The 16535-nt window shown below is 39.1% G+C and overlaps 1 pseudogene; it reads left to right on the plus strand.

Moving 5' to 3' along the window:
* The window catches only part of LOC144936969 (filamin-C-like), a 117411-nt pseudogene that overhangs the window by 23577 nt on the left and 77299 nt on the right, over positions 1-16535 (plus strand).

Genomic DNA, 16535 nt, shown 5'->3' on the forward strand with positions numbered 1-16535 from the left:
GAGACAGGCACACGAAAATTATATAACCTAGCAAAATATCGAAATGTGATGTAATACAACACAGAGAGTCGGTTAACACACAATTAACGCATAGCCTGGTTGATTACGTGTTTCAAAATTTGCTAAGTTAGAATTTTAAGTGTGAAAATTCCAAAGAGAGGACACAGGCAGAGAGAACAAATAGTCAGAAAGAAAAAGGATAAGCTTAAAACTTCCCCGTAGAAGTGGTTCAATCTTAATTTAGGAGCTTTCGTGACTGCAGGAATTATTCTTTGGTTTTTTTCGGTTAAGTCACGTCTAAAAATAAAATAATAAATTAAAATAACATATTACGACGTTTCGATTGCAACACAAGCAATCATCATCAGGTATAAAAGAAATAGCAACAAAAATCTAACTAGAAAACTATAGACAGACATATAAGCAGACAGACATCACAACGGCACACAGAGAGAGGACACAAATCGGCACAAAGAGAGGGGTCGTTTCTGTGACGGTCCCTTAAATATAGAGAGGGGGGGCGGGGACGGAGAGAGGGAGGGGGCAGAGAGAATTAGCATATCAATGAGTGTACGGCAACGTACTGCTGTTGCAAGTAAGATGACAATGTGGAACGGGCACGCAAAATTGAAAACGGGCACGCAAAATTGAAAATTAGGAGACAGGCACACGAAAATTATATAACCTAGCAAAATATCGAAATGTGATGTAATACAACACAGAGAGTCGGTTAACACACAATTAACGCATAGCCTGGTTGATAACGTGTTTCAAAATTTGCTAAGTTAGAATTTTAAGTGTGAAAATTCCAAAGAGAGGACACAGGCAGAGAGAACAAATAGTCAGAAAGAAAAAGGATAAGCTTAAAACTTCCCCGTAGAAGTGGTTCAATCTTAATTTAGGAGCTTTCGTGACTGCAGGAATTATTCTTTGGTTTTTTTCGGTTAAGTCACGTCTAAAAATAAAATAATAAATTAAAATAACATATTACGACGTTTCGATTGCAACACAAGCAATCATCATCAGGTATAAAAGAAATAGCAACAAAAATCTAACTAGAAAACTATAGACAGACATACAAGCAGACAGACATCACAACGGCACACAGAGAGAGGACACAAATCGGCACAAAGAGAGGGGTCGTTTCTGTGACGGTCCCTTAAATATAGAGAGGGGGGGCGGGGACGGAGAGAGGGAGGGGGCAGAGAGAATTAGCACATCAATGAGTGTACGGCAACGTACTGCTGTTGCAAGTAAGATGACAATGTGGAACGGGCACGCAAAATTGAAAACGGGCACGCAAAATTGAAAATTAGGAGACAGGCACACGAAAATTAAATAACCTAGCAAAATATCGAAATGTGATGTAATACAACACAGAGAGTCGGTTAACACACAATTAACGCATAGCCTGGTTGATTACGTGTTTCAAAATTTGCTAAGTTAGAATTTTAAGTGTGAAAATTCCAAAGAGAGGACACAGGCAGAGAGAACAAATAGTCAGAAAGAAAAAGGATAAGCTTAAAACTTCCCCGTAGAAGTGGTTCAATCTTAATTTAGGAGCTTTCGTGACTGCAGGAATTATTCTTTGGTTTTTTTCGGTTAAGTCACGTCTAAAAATAAAATAATAAATTAAAATAACATATTACGACGTTTCGATTGCAACACAAGCAATCATCATCAGGTATAAAAGAAATAGCAACAAAAATCTAACTAGAAAACTATAGACAGACATACAAGCAGACAGACATCACAACGGCACACAGAGAGAGGACACAAATCGGCACAAAGAGAGGGGTCGTTTCTGTGACGGTCCCTTAAATATAGAGAGGGGGGGCGGGGACGGAGAGAGGGAGGGGGCAGAGAGAATTAGCACATCATTGAGTGTACGGCAACGTACTGCTGTTGCAAGTAAGATGACAATGTGGAACGGGCACGCAAAATTGAAAACGGGCACGCAAAATTGAAAATTAGGAGACAGGCACACGAAAATTAAATAACCTAGCAAAATATCGAAATGTGATGTAATACAACACAGAGAGTCGGTTAACACACAATTAACGCATAGCCTGGTTGATTACGTGTTTCAAAATTTGCTAAGTTAGAATTTTAAGTGTGAAAATTCCAAAGAGAGGACACAGGCAGAGAGAACAAATAGTCAGAAAGAAAAAGGATAAGCTTAAAACTTCCCCGTAGAAGTGGTTCAATCTTAATTTAGGAGCTTTCGTGACTGCAGGAATTATTCTTTGGTTTTTTTCGGTTAAGTCATGTCTAAAAATAAAATAATAAATTAAAATAACATATTACGACGTTTCGATTGCAACACAAGCAATCATCATCAGGTATAAAAGAAATAGCAACAAAAATCTAACTAGAAAACTATAGACAGACATACAAGCAGACAGACATCACAACGGCACACAGAGAGAGGACACAAATCGGCACAAAGAGAGGGGTCGTTTCTGTGACGGTCCCTTAAATATAGAGAGGGGGGGCGGGGACGGAGAGAGGGAGGGGGCAGAGAGAATTAGCATATCAATGAGTGTACGGCAACGTACTGCTGTTGCAAGTAAGATGACAATGTGGAACGGGCACGCAAAATTGAAAACGGGCACGCAAAATTGAAAATTAGGAGACAGGCACACGAAAATTAAATAACCTAGCAAAATATCGAAATGTGATGTAATACAACACAGAGAGTCGGTTAACACACAATTAACGCATAGCCTGGTTGATTACGTGTTTCAAAATTTGCTAAGTTAGAATTTTAAGTGTGAAAATTCCAAAGAGAGGACACAGGCAGAGAGAACAAATAGTCAGAAAGAAAAAGGATAAGCTTAAAACTTCCCCGTAGAAGTGGTTCAATCTTAATTTAGGAGCTTTCGTGACTGCAGGAATTATTCTTTGTTTTTTTTCGGTTAAGTCACGTCTAAAAATAAAATAATAAATTAAAATAACATATTACGACGTTTCGATTGCAACACAAGCAATCATCATCAGGTATAAAAGAAATAGCAACAAAAATCTAACTAGAAAACTATAGACAGACATACAAGCAGACAGACATCACAACGGCACACAGAGAGAGGACACAAATCGGCACAAAGAGAGGGGTCGTTTCTGTGACGGTCCCTTAAATATAGAGAGGGGGGGCGGGGACGGAGAGAGGGAGGGGGCAGAGAGAATTAGCATATCAATGAGTGTACGGCAACGTACTGCTGTTGCAAGTAAGATGACAATGTGGAACGGGCACGCAAAATTGAAAACGGGCACGCAAAATTGAAAATTAGGAGACAGGCACACGAAAATTAAATAACCTAGCAAAATATCGAAATGTGATGTAATACAACACAGAGAGTCGGTTAACACACAATTAACGCATAGCCTGGTTGATTACGTGTTTCAAAATTTGCTAAGTTAGAATTTTAAGTGTGAAAATTCCAAAGAGAGGACACAGGCAGAGAGAACAAATAGTCAGAAAGAAAAAGGATAAGCTTAAAACTTCCCCGTAGAAGTGGTTCAATCTTAATTTAGGAGCTTTCGTGACTGCAGGAATTATTCTTTGGTTTTTTCGGTTAAGTCACGTCTAAAAATAAAATAATAAATTAAAATAACATATTACGACGTTTCGATTGCAACACAAGCAATCATCATCAGGTATAAAAGAAATAGCAACAAAAATCTAACTAGAAAACTATAGACAGACATACAAGCAGACAGACATCACAACGGCACACAGAGAGAGGACACAAATCGGCACAAAGAGAGGGGTCGTTTCTGTGACGGTCCCTTAAATATAGAGAGGGGGGGCGGGGACGGAGAGAGGGAGGGGGCAGAGAGAATTAGCATATCAATGAGTGTACGGCAACGTACTGCTGTTGCAAGTAAGATGACAATGTGGAACGGGCACGCAAAATTGAAAACGGGCACGCAAAATTGAAAATTAGGAGACAGGCACACGAAAATTAAATAACCTAGCAAAATATCGAAATGTGATGTAATACAACACAGAGAGTCGGTTAACACACAATTAACGCATAGCCTGGTTGATTACGTGTTTCAAAATTTGCTAAGTTAGAATTTTAAGTGTGAAAATTCCAAAGAGAGGACACAGGCAGAGAGAACAAATAGTCAGAAAGAAAAAGGATAAGCTTAAAACTTCCCCGTAGAAGTGGTTCAATCTTAATTTAGGAGCTTTCGTGACTGCAGGAATTATTCTTTGGTTTTTTTCGGTTAAGTCACGTCTAAAAATAAAATAATAAATTAAAATAACATATTACGACGTTTCGATTGCAACACAAGCAATCATCATCAGGTATAAAAGAAATAGCAACAAAATCTAACTAGAAAACTATAGACAGACATACAAGCAGACAGACATCACAACGGCACACAGAGAGAGGACACAAATCGGCACAAAGAGAGGGGTCGTTTCTGTGACGGTCCCTTAAATATAGAGAGGGGGGGCGGGGACGGAGAGAGGGAGGGGGCAGAGAGAATTAGCATATCAATGAGTGTACGGCAACGTACTGCTGTTGCAAGTAAGATGACAATGTGGAACGGGCACGCAAAATTGAAAACGGGCACGCAAAATTGAAAATTAGGAGACAGGCACACGAAAATTAAATAACCTAGCAAAATATCGAAATGTGATGTAATACAACACAGAGAGTCGGTTAACACACAATTAACGCATAGCCTGGTTGATTACGTGTTTCAAAATTTGCTAAGTTAGAATTTTAAGTGTGAAAATTCCAAAGAGAGGACACAGGCAGAGAGAACAAATAGTCAGAAAGAAAAAGGATAAGCTTAAAACTTCCCCGTAGAAGTGGTTCAATCTTAATTTAGGAGCTTTCGTGACTGCAGGAATTATTCTTTGGTTTTTTTCGGTTAAGTCACGTCTAAAAATAAAATAATAAATTAAAATAACATATTACGACGTTTCGATTGCAACACAAGCAATCATCATCAGGTATAAAAGAAATAGCAACAAAAATCTAACTAGAAAACTATAGACAGACATACAAGCAGACAGACATCACAACGGCACACAGAGAGAGGACACAAATCGGCACAAAGAGAGGGGTCGTTTCTGTGACGGTCCCTTAAATATAGAGAGGGGGGGCGGGGACGGAGAGAGGGAGGGGGCAGAGAGAATTAGCATATCAATGAGTGTACGGCAACGTACTGCTGTTGCAAGTAAGATGACAATGTGGAACGGGCACGCAAAATTGAAAACGGGCACGCAAAATTGAAAATTAGGAGACAGGCACACGAAAATTAAATAACCTAGCAAAATATCGAAATGTGATGTAATACAACACAGAGAGTCGGTTAACACACAATTAACGCATAGCCTGGTTGATTACGTGTTTCAAAATTTGCTAAGTTAGAATTTTAAGTGTGAAAATTCCAAAGAGAGGACACAGGCAGAGAGAACAAATAGTCAGAAAGAAAAAGGATAAGCTTAAAACTTCCCCGTAGAAGTGGTTCAATCTTAATTTAGGAGCTTTCGTGACTGCAGGAATTATTCTTTGGTTTTTTTCGGTTAAGTCACGTCTAAAAATAAAATAATAAATTAAAATAACATATTACGACGTTTCGATTGCAACACAAGCAATCATCATCAGGTATAAAAGAAATAGCAACAAAAATCTAACTAGAAAACTATAGACAGACATACAAGCAGACAGACATCACAACGGCACACAGAGAGAGGACACAAATCGGCACAAAGAGAGGGGTCGTTTCTGTGACGGTCCCTTAAATATAGAGAGGGGGGGCGGGGACGGAGAGAGGGAGGGGGCAGAGAGAATTAGCACATCAATGAGTGTACGGCAACGTACTGCTGTTGCAAGTAAGATGACAATGTGGAACGGGCACGCAAAATTGAAAACGGGCACGCAAAATTGAAAATTAGGAGACAGGCACACGAAAATTAAATAACCTAGCAAAATATCGAAATGTGATGTAATACAACACAGAGAGTCGGTTAACACACAATTAACGCATAGCCTGGTTGATTACGTGTTTCAAAATTTGCTAAGTTAGAATTTTAAGTGTGAAAATTCCAAAGAGAGGACACAGGCAGAGAGAACAAATAGTCAGAAAGAAAAAGGATAAGCTTAAAACTTCCCCGTAGAAGTGGTTCAATCTTAATTTAGGAGCTTTCGTGACTGCAGGAATTATTCTTTGGTTTTTTTCGGTTAAGTCACGTCTAAAAATAAAATAATAAATTAAAATAACATATTACGACGTTTCGATTGCAACACAAGCAATCATCATCAGGTATAAAAGAAATAGCAACAAAAATCTAACTAGAAAACTATAGACAGACATACAAGCAGACAGACATCACAACGGCACACAGAGAGAGGACACAAATCGGCACAAAGAGAGGGGTCGTTTCTGTGACGGTCCCTTAAATATAGAGAGGGGGGGCGGGGACGGAGAGAGGGAGGGGGCAGAGAGAATTAGCACATCAATGAGTGTACGGCAACGTACTGCTGTTGCAAGTAAGATGACAATGTGGAACGGGCACGCAAAATTGAAAACGGGCACGCAAAATTGAAAATTAGGAGACAGGCACACGAAAATTAAATAACCTAGCAAAATATCGAAATGTGATGTAATACAACACAGAGAGTCGGTTAACACACAATTAACGCATAGCCTGGTTGATTACGTGTTTCAAAATTTGCTAAGTTAGAATTTTAAGTGTGAAAATTCCAAAGAGAGGACACAGGCAGAGAGAACAAATAGTCAGAAAGAAAAAGGATAAGCTTAAAACTTCCCCGTAGAAGTGGTTCAATCTTAATTTAGGAGCTTTCGTGACTGCAGGAATTATTCTTTGGTTTTTTTCGGTTAAGTCACGTCTAAAAATAAAATAATAAATTAAAATAACATATTACGACGTTTCGATTGCAACACAAGCAATCATCATCAGGTATAAAAGAAATAGCAACAAAGATCTAACTAGAAAACTATAGACAGACATACAAGCAGACAGACATCACAACGGCACACAGAGAGAGGACACAAATCGGCACAAAGAGAGGGGTCGTTTCTGTGACGGTCCCTTAAATATAGAGAGGGGGGGCGGGGACGGAGAGAGGGAGGGGGCAGAGAGAATTAGCACATCAATGAGTGTACGGCAACGTACTGCTGTTGCAAGTAAGATGACAATGTGGAACGGGCACGCAAAATTGAAAACGGGCACGCAAAATTGAAAATTAGGAGACAGGCACACGAAAATTAAATAACCTAGCAAAATATCGAAATGTGATGTAATACAACACAGAGAGTCGGTTAACACACAATTAACGCATAGCCTGGTTGATTACGTGTTTCAAAATTTGCTAAGTTAGAATTTTAAGTGTGAAAATTCCAAAGAGAGGACACAGGCAGAGAGAACAAATAGTCAGAAAGAAAAAGGATAAGCTTAAAACTTCCCCGTAGAAGTGGTTCAATCTTAATTTAGGAGCTTTCGTGACTGCAGGAATTATTCTTTGGTTTTTTTCGGTTAAGTCACGTCTAAAAATAAAATAATAAATTAAAATAACATATTACGACGTTTCGATTGCAACACAAGCAATCATCATCAGGTATAAAAGAAATAGCAACAAAAATCTAACTAGAAAACTATAGACAGACATACAAGCAGACAGACATCACAACGGCACACAGAGAGAGGACACAAATCGGCACAAAGAGAGGGGTCGTTTCTGTGACGGTCCCTTAAATATAGAGAGGGGGGGCGGGGACGGAGAGAGGGAGGGGGCAGAGAGAATTAGCACATCAATGAGTGTACGGCAACGTACTGCTGTTGCAAGTAAGATGACAATGTGGAACGGGCACGCAAAATTGAAAACGGGCACGCAAAATTGAAAATTAGGAGACAGGCACACGAAAATTAAATAACCTAGCAAAATATCGAAATGTGATGTAATACAACACAGAGAGTCGGTTAACACACAATTAACGCATAGCCTGGTTGATTACGTGTTTCAAAATTTGCTAAGTTAGAATTTTAAGTGTGAAAATTCCAAAGAGAGGACACAGGCAGAGAGAACAAATAGTCAGAAAGAAAAAGGATAAGCTTAAAACTTCCCCGTAGAAGTGGTTCAATCTTAATTTAGGAGCTTTCGTGACTGCAGGAATTATTCTTTGGTTTTTTTCGGTTAAGTCATGTCTAAAAATAAAATAATAAATTAAAATAACATAGTACGACGTTTCGATTGCAACACAAGCAATCATCATCAGGTATAAAAGAAATAGCAACAAAAATCTAACTAGAAAACTATAGACAGACATACAAGCAGACAGACATCACAACGGCACACAGAGAGAGGACACAAATCGGCACAAAGAGAGGGGTCGTTTCTGTGACGGTCCCTTAAATATAGAGAGGGGGGGCGGGGACGGAGAGAGGGAGGGGGCAGAGAGAATTAGCACATCAATGAGTGTACGGCAACGTACTGCTGTTGCAAGTAAGATGACAATGTGGAACGGGCACGCAAAATTGAAAACGGGCACGCAAAATTGAAAATTAGGAGACAGGCACACGAAAATTAAATAACCTAGCAAAATATCGAAATGTGATGTAATACAACACAGAGAGTCGGTTAACACACAATTAACGCATAGCCTGGTTGATTACGTGTTTCAAAATTTGCTAAGTTAGAATTTTAAGTGTGAAAATTCCAAAGAGAGGACACAGGCAGAGAGAACAAATAGTCAGAAAGAAAAAGGATAAGCTTAAAACTTCCCCGTAGAAGTGGTTCAATCTTAATTTAGGAGCTTTCGTGACTGCAGGAATTATTCTTTGGTTTTTTTCGGTTAAGTCACGTCTAAAAATAAAATAATAAATTAAAATAACATATTACGACGTTTCGATTGCAACACAAGCAATCATCATCAGGTATAAAAGAAATAGCAACAAAAATCTAACTAGAAAACTATAGACAGACATACAAGCAGACAGACATCACAACGGCACACAGAGAGAGGACACAAATCGGCACAAAGAGAGGGGTCGTTTCTGTGACGGTCCCTTAAATATAGAGAGGGGGGGCGGGGACGGAGAGAGGGAGGGGGCAGAGAGAATTAGCACATCAATGAGTGTACGGCAACGTACTGCTGTTGCAAGTAAGATGACAATGTGGAACGGGCACGCAAAATTGAAAACGGGCACGCAAAATTGAAAATTAGGAGACAGGCACACGAAAATTAAATAACCTAGCAAAATATCGAAATGTGATGTAATACAACACAGAGAGTCGGTTAACACACAATTAACGCATAGCCTGGTTGATTACGTGTTTCAAAATTTGCTAAGTTAGAATTTTAAGTGTGAAAATTCCAAAGAGAGGACACAGGCAGAGAGAACAAATAGTCAGAAAGAAAAAGGATAAGCTTAAAACTTCCCCGTAGAAGTGGTTCAATCTTAATTTAGGAGCTTTCGTGACTGCAGGAATTATTCTTTGGTTTTTTTCGGTTAAGTCATGTCTAAAAATAAAATAATAAATTAAAATAACATAGTACGACGTTTCGATTGCAACACAAGCAATCATCATCAGGTATAAAAGAAATAGCAACAAAAATCTAACTAGAAAACTATAGACAGACATACAAGCAGACAGACATCACAACGGCACACAGAGAGAGGACACAAATCGGCACAAAGAGAGGGGTCGTTTCTGTGACGGTCCCTTAAATATAGAGAGGGGGGGCGGGGACGGAGAGAGGGAGGGGGCAGAGAGAATTAGCATATCAATGAGTGTACGGCAACGTACTGCTGTTGCAAGTAAGATGACAATGTGGAACGGGCACGCAAAATTGAAAACGGGCACGCAAAATTGAAAATTAGGAGACAGGCACACGAAAATTAAATAACCTAGCAAAATATCGAAATGTGATGTAATACAACACAGAGAGTCGGTTAACACACAATTAACGCATAGCCTGGTTGATTACGTGTTTCAAAATTTGCTAAGTTAGAATTTTAAGTGTGAAAATTCCAAAGAGAGGACACAGGCAGAGAGAACAAATAGTCAGAAAGAAAAAGGATAAGCTTAAAACTTCCCCGTAGAAGTGGTTCAATCTTAATTTAGGAGCTTTCGTGACTGCAGGAATTATTCTTTGTTTTTTTTCGGTTAAGTCACGTCTAAAAATAAAATAATAAATTAAAATAACATATTACGACGTTTCGATTGCAACACAAGCAATCATCATCAGGTATAAAAGAAATAGCAACAAAAATCTAACTAGAAAACTATAGACAGACATACAAGCAGACAGACATCACAACGGCACACAGAGAGAGGACACAAATCGGCACAAAGAGAGGGGTCGTTTCTGTGACGGTCCCTTAAATATAGAGAGGGGGGGCGGGGACGGAGAGAGGGAGGGGGCAGAGAGAATTAGCACATCAATGAGTGTACGGCAACGTACTGCTGTTGCAAGTAAGATGACAATGTGGAACGGGCACGCAAAATTGAAAACGGGCACGCAAAATTGAAAATTAGGAGACAGGCACACGAAAATTAAATAACCTAGCAAAATATCGAAATGTGATGTAATACAACACAGAGAGTCGGTTAACACACAATTAACGCATAGCCTGGTTGATTACGTGTTTCAAAATTTGCTAAGTTAGAATTTTAAGTGTGAAAATTCCAAAGAGAGGACACAGGCAGAGAGAACAAATAGTCAGAAAGAAAAAGGATAAGCTTAAAACTTCCCCGTAGAAGTGGTTCAATCTTAATTTAGGAGCTTTCGTGACTGCAGGAATTATTCTTTGGTTTTTTTCGGTTAAGTCACGTCTAAAAATAAAATAATAAATTAAAATAACATATTACGACGTTTCGATTGCAACACAAGCAATCATCATCAGGTATAAAAGAAATAGCAACAAAAATCTAACTAGAAAACTATAGACAGACATACAAGCAGACAGACATCACAACGGCACACAGAGAGAGGACACAAATCGGCACAAAGAGAGGGGTCGTTTCTGTGACGGTCCCTTAAATATAGAGAGGGGGGGCGGGGACGGAGAGAGGGAGGGGGCAGAGAGAATTAGCACATCAATGAGTGTACGGCAACGTACTGCTGTTGCAAGTAAGATGACAATGTGGAACGGGCACGCAAAATTGAAAACGGGCACGCAAAATTGAAAATTAGGAGACAGGCACACGAAAATTAAATAACCTAGCAAAATATCGAAATGTGATGTAATACAACACAGAGAGTCGGTTAACACACAATTAACGCATAGCCTGGTTGATTACGTGTTTCAAAATTTGCTAAGTTAGAATTTTAAGTGTGAAAATTCCAAAGAGAGGACACAGGCAGAGAGAACAAATAGTCAGAAAGAAAAAGGATAAGCTTAAAACTTCCCCGTAGAAGTGGTTCAATCTTAATTTAGGAGCTTTCGTGACTGCAGGAATTATTCTTTGGTTTTTTTCGGTTAAGTCACGTCTAAAAATAAAATAATAAATTAAAATAACATATTACGACGTTTCGATTGCAACACAAGCAATCATCATCAGGTATAAAAGAAATAGCAACAAAAATCTAACTAGAAAACTATAGACAGACATACAAGCAGACAGACATCACAACGGCACACAGAGAGAGGACACAAATCGGCACAAAGAGAGGGGTCGTTTCTGTGACGGTCCCTTAAATATAGAGAGGGGGGGCGGGGACGGAGAGAGGGAGGGGGCAGAGAGAATTAGCACATCAATGAGTGTACGGCAACGTACTGCTGTTGCAAGTAAGATGACAATGTGGAACGGGCACGCAAAATTGAAAACGGGCACGCAAAATTGAAAATTAGGAGACAGGCACACGAAAATTAAATAACCTAGCAAAATATCGAAATGTGATGTAATACAACACAGAGAGTCGGTTAACACACAATTAACGCATAGCCTGGTTGATTACGTGTTTCAAAATTTGCTAAGTTAGAATTTTAAGTGTGAAAATTCCAAAGAGAGGACACAGGCAGAGAGAACAAATAGTCAGAAAGAAAAAGGATAAGCTTAAAACTTCCCCGTAGAAGTGGTTCAATCTTAATTTAGGAGCTTTCGTGACTGCAGGAATTATTCTTTGGTTTTTTTCGGTTAAGTCACGTCTAAAAATAAAATAATAAATTAAAATAACATATTACGACGTTTCGATTGCAACACAAGCAATCATCATCAGGTATAAAAGAAATAGCAACAAAAATCTAACTAGAAAACTATAGACAGACATACAAGCAGACAGACATCACAACGGCACACAGAGAGAGGACACAAATCGGCACAAAGAGAGGGGTCGTTTCTGTGACGGTCCCTTAAATATAGAGAGGGGGGGCGGGGACGGAGAGAGGGAGGGGGCAGAGAGAATTACCATATCAATGAGTGTACGGCAACGTACTGCTGTTGCAAGTAAGATGACAATGTGGAACGGGCACGCAAAATTGAAAACGGGCACGCAAAATTGAAAATTAGGAGACAGGCACACGAAAATTAAATAACCTAGCAAAATATCGAAATGTGATGTAATACAACACAGAGAGTCGGTTAACACACAATTAACGCATAGCCTGGTTGATTACGTGTTTCAAAATTTGCTAAGTTAGAATTTTAAGTGTGAAAATTCCAAAGAGAGGACACAGGCAGAGAGAACAAATAGTCAGAAAGAAAAAGGATAAGCTTAAAACTTCCCCGTAGAAGTGGTTCAATCTTAATTTAGGAGCTTTCGTGACTGCAGGAATTATTCTTTGTTTTTTTTCGGTTAAGTCACGTCTAAAAATAAAATAATAAATTAAAATAACATATTACGACGTTTCGATTGCAACACAAGCAATCATCATCAGGTATAAAAGAAATAGCAACAAAAATCTAACTAGAAAACTATAGACAGACATACAAGCAGACAGACATCACAACGGCACACAGAGAGAGGACACAAATCGGCACAAAGAGAGGGGTCGTTTCTGTGACGGTCCCTTAAATATAGAGAGGGGGGGCGGGGACGGAGAGAGGGAGGGGGCAGAGAGAATTACCATATCAATGAGTGTACGGCAACGTACTGCTGTTGCAAGTAAGATGACAATGTGGAACGGGCACGCAAAATTGAAAACGGGCACGCAAAATTGAAAATTAGGAGACAGGCACACGAAAATTAAATAACCTAGCAAAATATCGAAATGTGATGTAATACAACACAGAGAGTCGGTTAACACACAATTAACGCATAGCCTGGTTGATTACGTGTTTCAAAATTTGCTAAGTTAGAATTTTAAGTGTGAAAATTCCAAAGAGAGGACACAGGCAGAGAGAACAAATAGTCAGAAAGAAAAAGGATAAGCTTAAAACTTCCCCGTAGAAGTGGTTCAATCTTAATTTAGGAGCTTTCGTGACTGCAGGAATTATTCTTTGTTTTTTTTCGGTTAAGTCACGTCTAAAAATAAAATAATAAATTAAAATAACATATTACGACGTTTCGATTGCAACACAAGCAATCATCATCAGGTATAAAAGAAATAGCAACAAAAATCTAACTAGAAAACTATAGACAGACATACAAGCAGACAGACATCACAACGGCACACAGAGAGAGGACACAAATCGGCACAAAGAGAGGGGTCGTTTCTGTGACGGTCCCTTAAATATAGAGAGGGGGGGCGGGGACGGAGAGAGGGAGGGGGCAGAGAGAATTAGCACATCAATGAGTGTACGGCAACGTACTGCTGTTGCAAGTAAGATGACAATGTGGAACGGGCACGCAAAATTGAAAACGGGCACGCAAAATTGAAAATTAGGAGACAGGCACACGAAAATTAAATAACCTAGCAAAATATCGAAATGTGATGTAATACAACACAGAGAGTCGGTTAACACACAATTAACGCATAGCCTGGTTGATTACGTGTTTCAAAATTTGCTAAGTTAGAATTTTAAGTGTGAAAATTCCAAAGAGAGGACACAGGCAGAGAGAACAAATAGTCAGAAAGAAAAAGGATAAGCTTAAAACTTCCCCGTAGAAGTGGTTCAATCTTAATTTAGGAGCTTTCGTGACTGCAGGAATTATTCTTTGTTTTTTTTCGGTTAAGTCACGTCTAAAAATAAAATAATAAATTAAAATAACATATTACGACGTTTCGATTGCAACACAAGCAATCATCATCAGGTATAAAAGAAATAGCAACAAAAATCTAACTAGAAAACTATAGACAGACATACAAGCAGACAGACATCACAACGGCACACAGAGAGAGGACACAAATCGGCACAAAGAGAGGGGTCGTTTCTGTGACGGTCCCTTAAATATAGAGAGGGGGGGCGGGGACGGAGAGAGGGAGGGGGCAGAGAGAATTAGCATATCAATGAGTGTACGGCAACGTACTGCTGTTGCAAGTAAGATGACAATGTGGAACGGGCACGCAAAATTGAAAACGGGCACGCAAAATTGAAAATTAGGAGACAGGCACATGAAAATTAAATAACCTAGCAAAATATCGAAATGTGATGTAATACAACACAGAGAGTCGGTTAACACACAATTAACGCATAGCCTGGTTGATTACGTGTTTCAAAATTTGCTAAGTTAGAATTTTAAGTGTGAAAATTCCAAAGAGAGGACACAGGCAGAGAGAACAAATAGTCAGAAAGAAAAAGGATAAGCTTAAAACTTCCCCGTAGAAGTGGTTCAATCTTAATTTAGGAGCTTTCGTGACTGCAGGAATTATTCTTTGGTTTTTTTCGGTTAAGTCACGTCTAAAAATAAAATAATAAATTAAAATAACATATTACGACGTTTCGATTGCAACACAAGCAATCATCATCAGGTATAAAAGAAATAGCAACAAAAATCTAACTAGAAAACTATAGACAGACATACAAGCAGACAGACATCACAACGGCACACAGAGAGAGGACACAAATCGGCACAAAGAGAGGGGTCGTTTCTGTGACGGTCCCTTAAATATAGAGAGGGGGGGCGGGGACGGAGAGAGGGAGGGGGCAGAGAGAATTAGCATATCAATGAGTGTACGGCAACGTACTGCTGTTGCAAGTAAGATGACAATGTGGAACGGGCACGCAAAATTGAAAACGGGCACGCAAAATTGAAAATTAGGAGACAGGCACACGAAAATTAAATAACCTAGCAAAATATCGAAATGTGATGTAATACAACACAGAGAGTCGGTTAACACACAATTAACGCATAGCCTGGTTGATTACGTGTTTCAAAATTTGCTAAGTTAGAATTTTAAGTGTGAAAATTCCAAAGAGAGGACACAGGCAGAGAGAACAAATAGTCAGAAAGAAAAAGGATAAGCTTAAAACTTCCCCGTAGAAGTGGTTCAATCTTAATTTAGGAGCTTTCGTGACTGCAGGAATTATTCTTTGGTTTTTTTCGGTTAAGTCACGTCTAAAAATAAAATAATAAATTAAAATAACATATTACGACGTTTCGATTGCAACACAAGCAATCATCATCAGGTATAAAAGAAATAGCAACAAAAATCTAACTAGAAAACTATAGACAGACATACAAGCAGACAGACATCACAACGGCACACAGAGAGAGGACACAAATCGGCACAAAGAGAGGGGTCGTTTCTGTGACGGTCCCTTAAATATAGAGAGGGGGGGCGGGGACGGAGAGAGGGAGGGGGCAGAGAGAATTAGCATATCAATGAGTGTACGGCAACGTACTGCTGTTGCAAGTAAGATGACAATGTGGAACGGGCACGCAAAATTGAAAACGGGCACGCAAAATTGAAAATTAGGAGACAGGCACATGAAAATTAAATAACCTAGCAAAATATCGAAATGTGATGTAATACAACACAGAGAGTCGGTTAACACACAATTAACGCATAGCCTGGTTGATTACGTGTTTCAAAATTTGCTAAGTTAGAATTTTAAGTGTGAAAATTCCAAAGAGAGGACACAGGCAGAGAGAACAAATAGTCAGAAAGAAAAAGGATAAGCTTAAAACTTCCCCGTAGAAGTGGTTCAATCTTAATTTAGGAGCTTTCGTGACTGCAGGAATTATTCTTTGGTTTTTTTCGGTTAAGTCACGTCTAAAAATAAAATAATAAATTAAAATAACATATTACGACGTTTCGATTGCAACACAAGCAATCATCATCAGGTATAAAAGAAATAGCAACAAAAATCTAACTAGAAAACTATAGACAGACATACAAGCAGACAGACATCACAACGGCACACAGAGAGAGGACACAAATCGGCACAAAGAGAGGGGTCGTTTCTGTGACGGTCCCTTAAATATAGAGAGGGGGGGCGGGGACGGAGAGAGGGAGGGGGCAGAGAGAATTAGCACATCAATGAGTGTACGGCAACGTACTGCTGTTGCAAGTAAGATGACAATGTGGAACGGGCACGCAAAATTGAAAACGGGCACGCAAAATTGAAAATTAGGAGACAGGCACACGAAAATTAAATAACCTAGCAAAATATCGAAATGTGATGTAATACAACACAGAGAGTCGGTTAACACACAATTAA

The sequence above is a fragment of the Lampetra fluviatilis genome, chromosome 17, assembly GCF_964198595.1.
Source record: "Lampetra fluviatilis chromosome 17, kcLamFluv1.1, whole genome shotgun sequence".
NCBI lineage: Eukaryota > Metazoa > Chordata > Hyperoartia > Petromyzontiformes > Petromyzontidae > Lampetra > Lampetra fluviatilis.